Source organism: Strix uralensis, chromosome 17, assembly GCF_047716275.1.
Source record: "Strix uralensis isolate ZFMK-TIS-50842 chromosome 17, bStrUra1, whole genome shotgun sequence".
NCBI classification, from domain to species: domain Eukaryota; kingdom Metazoa; phylum Chordata; class Aves; order Strigiformes; family Strigidae; genus Strix; species Strix uralensis.
The window spans coordinates 814,332-827,732 of NC_133988.1; the positions used below are offsets into that span (position 1 = coordinate 814,332).

At 44.4% G+C, this 13,401-nt stretch overlaps 1 long non-coding RNA gene across 1 annotated transcript; it reads right to left on the minus strand.

Moving 5' to 3' along the window:
• Positions 1-3,433: 3,433 nt before the first annotated feature.
• LOC141951229 (uncharacterized) lies at positions 3,434-8,811 on the minus strand. The gene is made up of 3 exons (XR_012631299.1): positions 8,741-8,811; positions 7,082-7,229; positions 3,434-4,267 (listed from the first exon to the last, which is right to left on the minus strand). It is a non-coding gene; the product is annotated as an uncharacterized LOC141951229 (long non-coding RNA).
• Between the last annotated feature and the right edge of the window lie 4,590 nt (positions 8,812-13,401).

Here is a 13,401-nt window from a genome sequence, read left to right on the forward strand (position 1 = left end):
GGTCCCCTTGTGCCCCTGCAGCCTCCTCCTCTCCATTGTTAGCTTTGGACTTGACCTCCATACATCATCATCATTTCTGCAAAGCTATCTCCGGCATCAGGACCCACTTTTAGGACTTTTAAATGATTGTGCCTTAACAAAGATTCACGGGTTGCAGGTCCTCCAAGTTAGCAAGGGACACGTGGGCTTCAATTTTCTGAGGAACTGTTCATTTTCTCCCCATGATTATTTCAGTAGGGTCAAAAGGCAGAGGTGCTTCTCCCAGCTGAGTCATATCCAACAAGAGTAACCCCATTACTCGGAGGAAGACTGTGATGAAGGGTCACTCCTTGTGTTAGTAAAGGCCAAGCTGGAAATTAAACCACTACTTACTAAAAATAATATTCATACCTATTCAGGGGCAATGCCATTGCTTTAATATCCAGAACTGATCCTGTGCTGAATTAGAGGCATGGACTTGCTGCTGTCCTTCTACATGGAGATGAGTGCCATGGATTTGGTATTGCTCAGAGTAAGAGGAAGGACCCAGTAATTGCTGGAGGTCTGGACTGGGAGCTGCAGCTCCCACTGGAAGAGTGACTGCACTGATCCCACTCAGGGCTTCTCGCCACTCTAAGATTAAAATGGCTAAGAGAACATTATTTTGGCCCAGTTTTTATCTTAGCTACTCTATGAAGAAAAGAGGCAAAGAAGAGAACTGAATGCAAATTATTCTCTCCTGTAACGCAGACATGGCTGTCAGGAAAAGGACCCAAACACAGCCAGGACAGCATGGGATCATTTTTATTCTCAGATAACCTTAACTGGATTCCTGCTCGGTAAGGAGAATGGAGTTCAGGAGCTTATTTGCCACCCATCAAACTATTTAACTCCATCCTTGACTTCATCCCTAGCAAGGAGAACTAAAGAATGAGATTAATCCCTTTGCAGGGAGGATCAAAAGAGTCCAGGCATCATCATCCATCTTGCCACAGAAAAGAAACTTCCTCAGCAGATAGACAATAGAAACAGGTTGCTAAACTGTTTGTATCCTTTTCTCACCCTCGTAAAAGATGTAAGATCTGCAACTTAGTCAAAAAGTAAAGTTATAGACAGGCAAAGGAGAATTGTTACTGTTGAGCTTAGCTCTCTATTGGTTCCTGCAATGTCTCATCTCCCTGAGAGCATTGAGCAAATAATAAACGACTTTGCTGCATCTAATCACTGGGTTTTGTAGTTAATAATAAGGTTGAAAACTCCAGGCTGTCATTTGTAAAGAGAGCACAGAAAACGTGAAGGAGCGTTATGCTTCATCTGAGGAATACGATCCCTTTCCCAGAAGGGCCAAACAGGCTCAAAGTGCTCAAGGACAGGCAAGGACAACTCAAGTTGTGGAGAAAAGACAAGCTCATTTTATTTCCATGCAAAATAAGACTGGGCAGACGAGGAATACAGGTACAGCTTCCCGAGGCACAGAAAGCTGAATCCTCTGAAGGCACCAGGTGCCTGCATGGGAATTTAGGCTTCCCTGACTCCCACAGATGCCTTGGGAATGTGAGGCACCTAAAGAACTGGGGTTGTGGCCAAAGCAGACCAGCTGCCTTGGCCAAAAGCCACAGGGGATCGCGGTAAGAAAGGTGACCCAAATTCAGGCTCTAGCTTGACACCTGAAACCTTGACCATCCTCTTTATCAGCACATTTACCCCTGCTGTGAAACAGGGCAGTAAAATGAAACAGAAAACCAAGATTCTGAACAGTCACCTTCACTAGACAGGAATAATTGCACCCTGACAGGGAAAACTGTTGTTTTGGAATAAAAGCTTATAGGAGAATAGTGTTTTCTATAAAGGTGTCCATCATGCTAAACAGACATTGTAAGGACAGGAACTGTGGCTTTTTTCCACCCATAATTAACAGTGTTTTCAGAGCTTTTACATACATCATTTAGGGGTTATTAAATAAAAATCTGCCTCTTTACTTTTACTGTTTAACACTTTCAATTTCTCTTTCTTTTCTGGCTTATGCATTTCTATCAAAATTGTCCTCTTTTCATCTCAGTCTGCAGCCCATTTGCAGCACAGAATAAAACTTTACACCTTTGAGAGAAAAAGTAAAAAAAATAGAGAGGACAGAAATAATCTTTACAAATTACCAAATAAAATAAAGAGGTATCCAATTTGCTTGCCCTGCAAGTTGGAAGTACAGGGGGCTAAAAATGCCTTCTGTTCTGCAGAATGGTAAAAGTTAAGCTTGACATTCAACTTTTCGATTCAGGGGGGTATTTTGCAGCCTCCAGCAGATTCTGTCTTGCTGTGGCACACAACAAATGGATCCTTGAGTGTCCTAAATGCCAATTTACTATTTGTCCCAGTTTGAAAAGACAAATGTTTCAAATGGCACCACATTAAAGAGGTGATCTATAGTTTGCCTTCCATTGAGAGTAAAGGTCATAGTGTACAAAATATTTTTCAGAAAAATATTAACTCTATTACTGAATCCTGCAAAACTACATCTGCAATCAGACTTCTCTACAGAAACTTGTAAACCTTAAGTTAAGCCTGAAGTTTTTCTTTTCTCTTGAAATAGAAGAACTTGGTAAATCCACTGTATTAAATCTGGCTCAACTGGGCATCATTTATGTTGACTGAGAGTAGACTTAAATAACTTCCAGATGTCCAAGCTAGAGCAGATGAATACAACCCTTTGTGTTTAAGTCTGAACTAACTCACATTAAGGCAGTTGATGGTGAGAAGAAGGCAGCTCCAGGGAATGATACATCTCAAGGTGGTGAAGGCCAAATGAACTTCCCTCTGAAGACACTTGCTGCCATGAAGGTTGGAATGCAACCTGGCAGGAAGAGGAGGGAAGCATGCCTCCTGCAGCAGTGTTTTTAAGATGACGTGAAAAATAAGAGACTTCAGAGAAAAAGGTATGCTGTAAGGAGGCAACTTAGCCATGACCACAGCCTCAGAGGAGGCAGAAACAGGAATGGAAACCAAAGTGTGGATACTCACGGCACTGCAGAAGCAGAGATGGAAGGCTCTGCTGTTCCATCATCAGAACAAGGAAAGCAATTAAAACCACCTCAGAGCAAAGTCTGTTTTCCCTGACTGTCAGGAAGAAGCAGGTGATTTTCCATATTCAGTGGTTCAGAATAGAAACAGCTTTGAGACAAGCACTAGAGACTGCAGCTCTATTCTTTGAGACTCTTCCTCCCCATGGCACAGGAAAGGGTCTTTCTGGGGAGCCAGTTTGAGAACCTGAACCCAGCACCTACACCTCAGGACCATACTGAACATAACAGTGCAAAACCAAAATAACTTCCAATTCATGTTCTCAAGTTGTAGCTTGAAAAAAGCAACTCCTGCCATTGTCGCAGTTGAGACGGACACGACAAACATCAGATTGTGTGAAAGCGACCAAAATGGCTGCAAAAGCCCCTTTATTGTTTTAACAAGCTTTTTTATAACCTTCTTCAAAGTAGGTGTTCATACAGGATTGGTTTACTTTAGTAACTAACAGTTCACGATTGGGTGATAGTTTCTCGCCTGAATCGTCAGGACAGTTCTTCTTATCTTAGTTCTCTAATCTTGTTTCCATGGCACTTCTCGGGACTTTCTGGCCTCTCATGGATACACTGGAATGTCTTCAAGGTTAAATTCTTCTTCAGTTAGACTAGAGGCAGACCCGCTGCCTCCCCCGACAATTCCCCCTTTTTGTATTTGTGCTAGAAATATTGCAGAAGCAGTCTTCTGCAGGGCCCTTTGCAGAAGACTGACAAGACATGGCAACATCAAAGCACAGTCACAATTACCAAGATCATGACCCCCACAGTTTTGACCAGAGATATCAACCATCCAGAAAGTCCCCATCCTTTAAACATCCTTGTAAGCCAATCCAATCCGTCCTCTTCTGTTAGACGCCTCACACCATCCTTCAGCTGCTGTATACTTTTAAAAATAGATTCTGAGTGGTCAGACAAATTCATGCAACACATTCCTTCAAAATCTTCACATCCATGTCCTTGCGCTAAAAGCAAAAAGTCAATTGCAGCCCTGTTCTGTAAAGTAGCATGTCTAACACTATCAACATCAGTTAAAAGACCACTTAAAGCTAAAGAAGTAGCGTTAGTCTGTTTGCTAAGCCAACATCCCAACTTTGTTAGTTTTTTCAATGCAGAGTCACCCAGACATTCTGTTTGGGTTGTGGAACTACCCATCCTTCAGCCTGATGCAGGTTCCAGCACAGGCCGAACACACCGAGCAGGAACCCAGCGAGGGCCGGCATCTGTAGAGACACAAGCATAACCCCTGCCCCAGGTTAATAATTCACATGGTCCACTCCACTGGCCAGTAATTAGATCTCTAACATGCACTTTGATGTCTTTTTGCAAATCCTGTTTTGAAAAAAGAGAAGAGAAATGCTGAAAAAGAGGAGGTAAAGAAGAATTATCCCCGTAATGGAGAAAGTTAAGAACATAAACTGCTTTATCTAAACATGCCTGTGGTGGTTCCCCAATCATTCCACCTTTTTGTTTTTGAAGCTGCCGCTTCAACGTACTATGTGCACGCTCAACAATTGCTTGTCCTGTTGGGGAATGGGGAATTCCTGTAACATGAGTAACACCCCACAAATTAAAAAATGTTTGAACCTTCTGTGAAATGTATGCTGGGCCATTGTCCGTTTTTATTTGGCGTGGTACCCCAAGCATAGAGAAAGCCTTTTGGAAGTGTCGAACTACATCTTTTCCTGTCTCCCCGTTATGTGCTGTTGCTACTAAGGCATGAGAATAAGTATCAATGGAAACATGAACATACTTCTGTTGGCCAAATTCATTTATGTGAGTAACATCACTTTGCCAAATCTGTAAAGCCTGCATACCTCTGGGGTTAGTACCAAAATACACTGGTGTGTGAGTTCCTTGGCAGTCAGGGCAGGCGGCTACAATAGACCGAGTTTCCGCATGAGACAAGCCGAACTGCCGTCGTAAAGCTCGATATCCTTGGTGAAAAAATTGATGTGATAATACAGCTTGTTGCTTAATGTTAGGAACAGTATTAAGAGCCATAGCGGAAACAAGAGCATCCGCTCTGGCATTACCTTCTGTATAAAATCCTGGTAAAGTGGTATGACTACGGATGTGCATGATAAAATAAGGTTCTGTCCGTAGTTGAATACTTTTCCAGAGTTCTAAAAGTACATCAAATAATAATTGATTGTCTGACATGGTCAAAACTACTTTGTCTAGTCTAGAAACTAAGTTAGCTACATATGCTGAGTCAGTTACAATATTTACAGGAACAGAAAAAATAGAAAAAACAACAGCCATTGCACGTAGCTCTACTACTTGTGGAGAACCATTTTGATATACTACTTTGTTGTTCCAGTTGTTGTTTTCATACCATACTACTGCTGCTTTACCTGTTTTTCCTGAGCCATCTGTAAAAACAGTAGGGCCGTTCACTGGTTCTGGGCGGCTTAAATTTTTTTGACCAAATGGTATTTCTCGGGCAAATTTCAGTAGCGGGTGTGACGGCAGGTGATATGACACCTGTCCTTGAAAACCCGCCATGGTCGCCTGTAGTTCATAATTATTTGCCAAGCACCATTCAAAATACCAATTTTGAACAGGTAAAACAATCTTAGCTGGGTCACGCCCTGTTAGTTCTGTACATCGTTTTCTGGCTTTTATGATTACATCAGCAATAAGCTCAAACAGTCCAGGAGCAGTTTTTCGTGATCGGAATGACAGAAACATCCATTCTAGAATGTGCAGTGGGTCATCCCACTCAGAATTCCACTGCACCAAAGCACCAAATGGTACAGTTTTGTCAATTAGTACAAAGAGTTGCACCAATTGAGACAGATCTATTCGAGAAACAAATTTCTCATGTATAGATCGTTCCACCATGTGAATTACCTTTAATGCTTCCTCAGTTAATACTCTGGGTTCTGTTGGATCATTGGAATTTTTTAATAATTCCAATAAAGGTTGCAGTTGTGAATTGGTCAGTCCGAGATAGGGTCTAATCCAATTCAGAGATCCCATTAACTTCTGTACATCATTAAGGGTTTTAACTTCAAGGTTAAGTTTCACAGGTTGAGGCATTACCTGCCTACCTGTGACTGTTAGTCCTAAATACTTCCAGGGTTCTACTTTCTGCACCTTTTCAGGGGCGATAACTAATCCATAGTGTTGTAATGAATTTCTAGTCACATTCTCCATGTCATTCAACTGCTCCTTGTTGTTTGATGCTAACAGGATGTCATCCATGTAATGGTAACAATAACTGGTAGGGAATCTTTCCCTTACAGGTGACAAAGCTTGTGCCACAAACCATTGACAAATTGTTGGTGAATTTTTCATGCCCTGCGGCAGAACTTTCCATTGATATCTTTTTGCAGGTTCTGCATGATTGACAGAAGGCACAGAGAATGCAAATTTTTCTCTGTCTTGAAAGGCTAATGGTATTGTAAAAAAACAATCCTTGAGATCCATGACAATGATTTCCCAATCTTGAGGGATCATGGCCGGTGAAGGCATGCCTGGTTGTAGAGCCCCCATCGTGGCCATGACAGCATTGATCTGCCGCAGGTCATGCAAAAATCGCCATTTTCCTGATTTCTTTTTTATCACAAACACTGGAGTATTCCAGGGGCTCTGAGAGGGTTCAATGTGTCCAGCAGCTAGCTGTTCTGCCACCAATTCTTGCAGGGCCTTTAATTTCTCCATTGGTAGGGGCCACTGATCCACCCACACAGGGTTATTCGTTAACCAAGTTAAAACAAGCGTGGGTTGCCTAACACCCTGCAGCACAGTGGCCCCCGTTAAAAATCCGTAGTAATCTTCACCCCCCACTGTGACAAGCAATCTCTCCCCCATAGATTGAGGGGAGCTGCTGTCACATATGGTTTAACGACTGCTTGTTGGCCCTCAGGATTGGTGATCAGAATTGCCGTAGCTGCTGTTCTTGCTCGTGCGGAGCCTCCCAGCCCCACTACCCCTGTGTCCACATCCTCTGTTGGCCAGGTGGATGGCCACAGATAGTTAGAAATAATAGTCACATCGGCGCCCGTATCTAGGAGCCCCGCAAGCCTTACTGTAGTCGGTGAATGTCCATGATTTGACAGCGTGCACGTCATATGTGGTCGAGATGATGAGACAGTCTGAGACCAGCACACTTGAGGGGGTCCTGTAGAACCGAAGCCTCCATCGCCTCGCAGTCGCTGTTCTGCTTTTGGGACACAACTCAAAAAAGGAACAAGTTGAGCAATGAGAGTGCCTTTTGGAATCGTTACAGGTGGATAAGGAGTAGAAATCATAGCACAAATTTGTTCAGTAAAATCAGCATCAATAATTCCTACATGCACAATTAATCCATTCGAAGTGCTACTAGATCTTCCAACCAAAAGGGCACTTAGACCTCGTAATTCCATTGTCTTTCTCAATGCGGTGAGTCCCTCCTGTTGAGATTGTTCCAATATAATAGGGGGCCAAGTGGCCTGCAGTTGAGTATTACTAAATGGCCCTTCACTAAGCAAAGTATCCTCTCTAATGTTTAGTCTTGGGTCATCCTGTGGTAGTCGTAAATTATTCTGCGCGGCTGCACGTGCCATCTGCCTCCAAGTAGATTGAAACACTTGTAATTGTACTGGCTGAAACAGCACTTGTGCGAGATGTGTAACATCATATGGACACAACAAATCTGTGCTGATTATTCGAATAAGTTGCATCACCTCAGGAGAATTGATTCCAAATTTCTGTGCTTTATTCTGCAAATCCTGCACCACCTTCCAACTGATCGGATTGTGCTCATCATGCTCATTTGTGCCTGCAACAGCTTTATAAACAGGGAATGCACCATAAGCCTCTGCTGCTATATCTACAGGCTTTGGACATGCCGGGGTTGGAGAGTATGGGCTGAGGCGTTCAACCAGATCCCAGTTGCCAGCCTCAGCAGCATACTTTCTAACTCCCTCCCAAAATCGATCAGGGGACCTTGGAATTACAGTTACTGTGGATGGAGGGAGAGTCCATGGCTGGGCTTTCTTCACCATGGGTTTATCTGTGATATGTAGAGTTTGTAAAGCCGTGGTTAAAGCTTCTTCTCCCTCACTTTCATTTTCGCTCTCGCTCTCTGGCTCTGTGTTACCCGCCCTATTTTCCTCCTCGGGGGGGGGGCTGATGGAATCACCCCTTCTGCTGCTGCGCCGCTAGGGGCCGCCGCTGCACCACTAGGTGGGGGGGGCTCCTCATCGCCCCGCAAAATATTTAATGGTGGAGGAGGAGGAGGTGGGCGAGGGCGCGATCTGCTTTTGCCCGTGAGGGGTTTCCTGCCTGCTATTCCTGAGGCTGAGGTATCCACTGCCTTTGTCCCTTTGCCACAGTCCTCCCCGTCATTGTCTTCAGGTCGAATGTCTGTTAGTTTCCCATCAGAGGCCTCACGCTCTATCTTCCATTCCTTTAAGGTTTCACTCAATAAGCGCCATGTGGTTGCCAACTCACATGCCTCTTTTTGTCCTTTAGAGACCTCATCCAATATTTTCAATCCTACTGCTTGCCATGCACTCACACTGAATGCAGTAACTGTTGTGGCTTCAAAGCCTTGCATCTTACTCCATAGCAAAATCTTTTTCAGGCTTTGTTCTGAGGTTTTAACCCCCTTTCTTTTTAATAGGGCTTTCCAGGTAGACAAAATTGTCTCCTCTTCCTTTGTTAATGACTGCCCCATAATTACAGTCCCGTTCCCGGTGGCTCACCTTTTTAGGTGTCGAAATTCAGGTCCGGACCAGGCAGATTCCCTCTGCTCTCAGCTACACCGGGCTCCGTCTCCGCGGCTCTTCCCGCCGCCATTATACTTCTCCTTTAAATGACCACTTCGCTCTAATCACGTTGCTCTAATCAATCACGTCGCTCTAATTTATCACGTCGCTCTAATTTATCACGTCGGGGTCACCATTTGTCGCAGTTGAGACGGACACGACAAACATCAGATTGTGTGAAAGCGACCAAAATGGCTGCAAAAGCCCCTTTATTGTTTTAACAAGCTTTTTTATAACCTTCTTCAAAGTAGGTGTTCATACAGGATTGGTTTACTTTAGTAACTAACAGTTCACGATTGGGTGATAGTTTCTCGCCTGAATCGTCAGGACAGTTCTTCTTATCTTAGTTCTCTAATCTTGTTTCCATGGCACTTCTCGGGACTTTCTGGCCTCTCATGGATACACTGGAATGTCTTCAAGGTTAAATTCTTCTTCAGTTAGACTAGAGGCAGACCCGCTGCCTCCCCCGACATGCCATAACATCTCATCCATTGCACACAGCTCTCTCCTGAATAAGAGTGAGAGCATGCACTAGATACACTCGCACAGTAGCATGGAGTTCAAGACAAGAGTCTGGGAAAATTGTGGGAGAAGAGTTGTAACAGGGATCAAAAGTGGATTTGGTACAGTTTGCTGAAGAAAGTTCAAATGCTTGCTCTTCTGTACACAGAAACCACAAGCTGAAGCCCACCCGCTCCCCTCTCTGCTCTGAACCCCTCTGACCCTGGACAAGTCCAGAACCAGACTCAAGGTTTCAGCATCAGCCTACTTCAGCTTCCCTATGAGGGCTTAAACCAGGCTAGACTTAGGTATCAAATGAGCATAAAGGAAGAACTCCAGTACCCACAGCGATGTGTCATTTCTAATTATCTTCACTCCAGTGAAGCACCAGTAGGGCAGCAGGGAACAGATACAGTCACACCTCAGCGAGCAGCAGCTTTCTGTCAGGTCTTAAGTGACTTCACAAGATGAAGAAACTAACAACCATATGCTCAGAAAGCACTGTCATGAGGAGCACAATAGGCAGACTGAATCATTTAAACCTAACTACTTCCAAGTACTGTAAAAAGCTCCAACAAAAAAAGCCCTCACAGCCTGCTTCTCACTACGTTTTTACTTTTCCCAGGTTAAAAGAAGTTTTATATTATCATCATCACCTGCCCTCCACTAGAACCATCCTTTCTCTGCAAATGGGTGAGGCCCACTCTCCTTAATAAATCCTCCCATATAGAAGAGAAGTAACATAAATAGCAACTCCGTACACATTGGATATTTTCTCTCCAATCACGTAGCCTTGGGACATCTTCCATAAGACATCTTCTCAGGCTGCATTTTAACAACCTTGTGAATAACTTTCTATCATTCTTTCTGTCTGTTTTCTAGCTTTTAACCCTTTGATATTATCCAACTATAGATAAGTTCTTTAAGAGCCTTCCGTTTCTTCAAGGGACATGTTTTTTCCTCCACTTCTAAAAGCATTCATTACTCTGCTGTTTAACCACACTGCTGTTCTCTGGAAAGTATTTTAGCTATGGTTTTGATAGGTGGTAAAACATTTACTCTGAACTGCTCACACAATGTCTTTCAACAGTCTCCAAGCCTCCTGCAAGCCTTTTACCCCCTGCCCCTCCTCCTCATTCCCTGTTAACAAGCTTTCTCCACTTCAGAAAGAAAACCCCATCAACAGTGTAGTCTTAATGGATTTTTTGGCTGTTTCATTACTGTGAAGCATTGAATTTGAGTACATTTGGTCTCTACAACTGAATGGCTCTTTCATAGTTACCTCTTGAGCTAGGTCCCGTACACACTTACAACTAGCAGAGTTACACGTCCCTTGTGGGTCCTCTGCTTGACTGCTCCAAGGAGCTGTCAACCCTGGTGCCTAAATACATTTAAACAAACTATCATGACATTTAATCAGTCTACGTGGGGTAAACTGAAGTCTCCTGTTGTCACTAAGAGCAATTTCAAAGTAAAAGCTTAATGAAACTGTAGTCATGACCTCTTCCCCTTGCCAGCTCTGTCAGGTCTCCCAGTCAAGGAACTTCTCTGCTTTTAAATCAAGTGTAATCTTTGGACTCATACTTTCCACTTCCTTCTCTTGTTGCGTTACTGTAGAAGAAACATCTAGGGATAAAAACACAATTATTTCTCTTCCTCTTCTTTATCTCCCTAAGAAATGAATGCTTCCGAATCACAGCAGGCCCACTATACTACTCTTAAAGCAAGAGAAGACATGTTTGTTAACACACTCCTACAAACCTTCTGCTTACATCTTCCTAGTTATTTTCCTGATCTAATTAGTGGTGCAAAGACTTAAACCTCAGCCTTCAAGACCAACAGCTCCCCAGGAGACCAATCCAGATATAATACTCTTTAAATATGAAACAGCTCCTGTCCTCAGCTAGAGTTGAGGAGGCATAAACCAGAGAAAAGTTGTAATTCCTAGGAGTGATTAAGAATTGCAAGTTATTGTCAGAAAGTGCAGAGCTGCTTTATGCAGTCCTCACGAGACAGAAAGAACATCTCCATGGTTGAAGGAGGCGCCAGGGGGTGTGTGTGTGTGAGCAGGTGTTTTGCTGATTAAGGATACCAATTAAACTCGGACACCAGAGTGAAGAGAGTAGGCGTACCTTACTAGTGATAACCAGGTAATGTAACAGCGTAATACAGAGAACATGCAGTAAGAAGAAGCAGAATAGTGCACTTAAAGCAACAAACAGAGTAATGCATCAAATCATTACTACACGAGAGAGAGAGAGAATAGTAATTAAGAGAAATACATCACCACTTGCATATATAATCATCATCATCCAGATCCACAGATGCTGGGGAGCCCCGGTTACAGCGAGGATTTGGAGAGCCAGTCCCGGCAAGTGGGAAATCCTACGCGGTGCGTCCACCCATAGGTGAGGCATCCAAAGTCGCTGTGAGCGGGTCCAGCCTTATATACTAGAGATTGACAAGCCAGAATAGCTGGCACCTCTGTTTTGAGCGGAAAGTTTCTGGTTTCATTCTCCTGTTGGATTCCACCCAAAGCTTGGCCAGGGCTCGGGGGGGGAGACCAAGGGAGTTTCTAACAAGGCCAAATACTTGGGTTCTCAGCCTTGAAGAAGGCTGCGAAAGGAAAGTCGGATACATTCTCTCCTCTCTACTGATTGTGTTTTGTCTTTCACTAGCGAGTTTACATATTTCACTAATGACTACATGCTAAGTTAGCAGCTTCAGCTTGGGGCCTGTTGTTCAGGCTGCAGTATTTCAATACTTTAGCACTTTTTACACCAGCATAAGTGGGTTGTTATAACTTAGTACAATACCTACTAGCACAATGGTTATCAGTTATAAAATAGACAGGATTCATCTATAGGTCAACTCAGGCTTGGGCCTGTTGTCCAAGCCTTAGCACTTCAGCAGGGAGTTGGTTCTGGAAAGTGTTATTTAACAGACTTGCTAACATAGCTACGCATCAATGGTCCCTACGGCAAGAAGGAAAACAACCCGACAGTGCACAGGGTGCTGGGTGTTAGGGCAGACCCCAGCCCTGTCAAAGCTGCATCCACACATAATCCACACGGCAGTCCTTTGGGAAGGACTGAGGCATAAACTCTGAGCTAAGTGGATCCTAAATGGATCTGTCTCCAATTGCTGCCCAGTTGTCCTCCAGCCTGTACGCAGTTGTTGCACAAACAGTACCTTTTTGTCAAGCACTTCCACAGGTCTTGCTTCTTGTCTGTTTTGAACTTGGCTGCTACTAACTTCATTTGATAGCTCCCAGTCCTTGTGCTAGAAGACAACAGCTATTGTGTCCAGCACCTCCAGACCATACTTGACTCTGCAGACTTTCATCATTGATCTCTGTAGAACACCTTTACCCCCAAAGTCCTCTTTTGCCAAGCTGAATCCAAGCCTAGATGGCTGTTGTAGAATGAAACCACTGCAGAGCACAGTCACCTTCACAGAATCACAGAATCATCCAGGTTGGAAAAGACCTTGAAGCTCCTCCAGTCCAACCATGAACCTCACCCTGACCGTTCCCAACTCCACCAGATCCCTCAGCGCTGGGTCAACCCGACTCTTCAACCCCTCCAGGGATGGGGACTCCCCCCCTGCCCTGGGCAGCCCATTCCAACGCCCAACAACCCCTTCTGCAAAGAAATACTTCCTAAGAGCCAGTCTGACCCTGCCCTGGCGCAGCTTGAGGCCATTCCCTCTTGTCCTGGTGCTGGTTCCTTGGCTCAAGAGACTCATCCCCGCTCTCTGCACCCTCCTTTCAGGGAGTTGTAGAGGGCCATGAGGTCTCCCCTCAGCCTCCTCTTCTCCAGACTAAACCCCCCCAGTTCCCTCAGCCGCTCCCCATCAGACCTGTGCTCCAGACCCTGCACCAGCTCCGTTGCCCTTCTCTGGACACGCTCGAGTCATTCAATGGCCTTTTTGGAGTGAGGGGCCCAAAACTGAACCCACTCATCAAGGTGTGGCCTCACCAGTGCCGAGTCCAGGGGTAAGATCCCTTCCCTGTCCCTGCTGGCCACACTATTTCTGATACAGGCCAGGATGGCATTGGCCTTCTTGGCCACCTGGGCACACTGCTGGCTCATGTT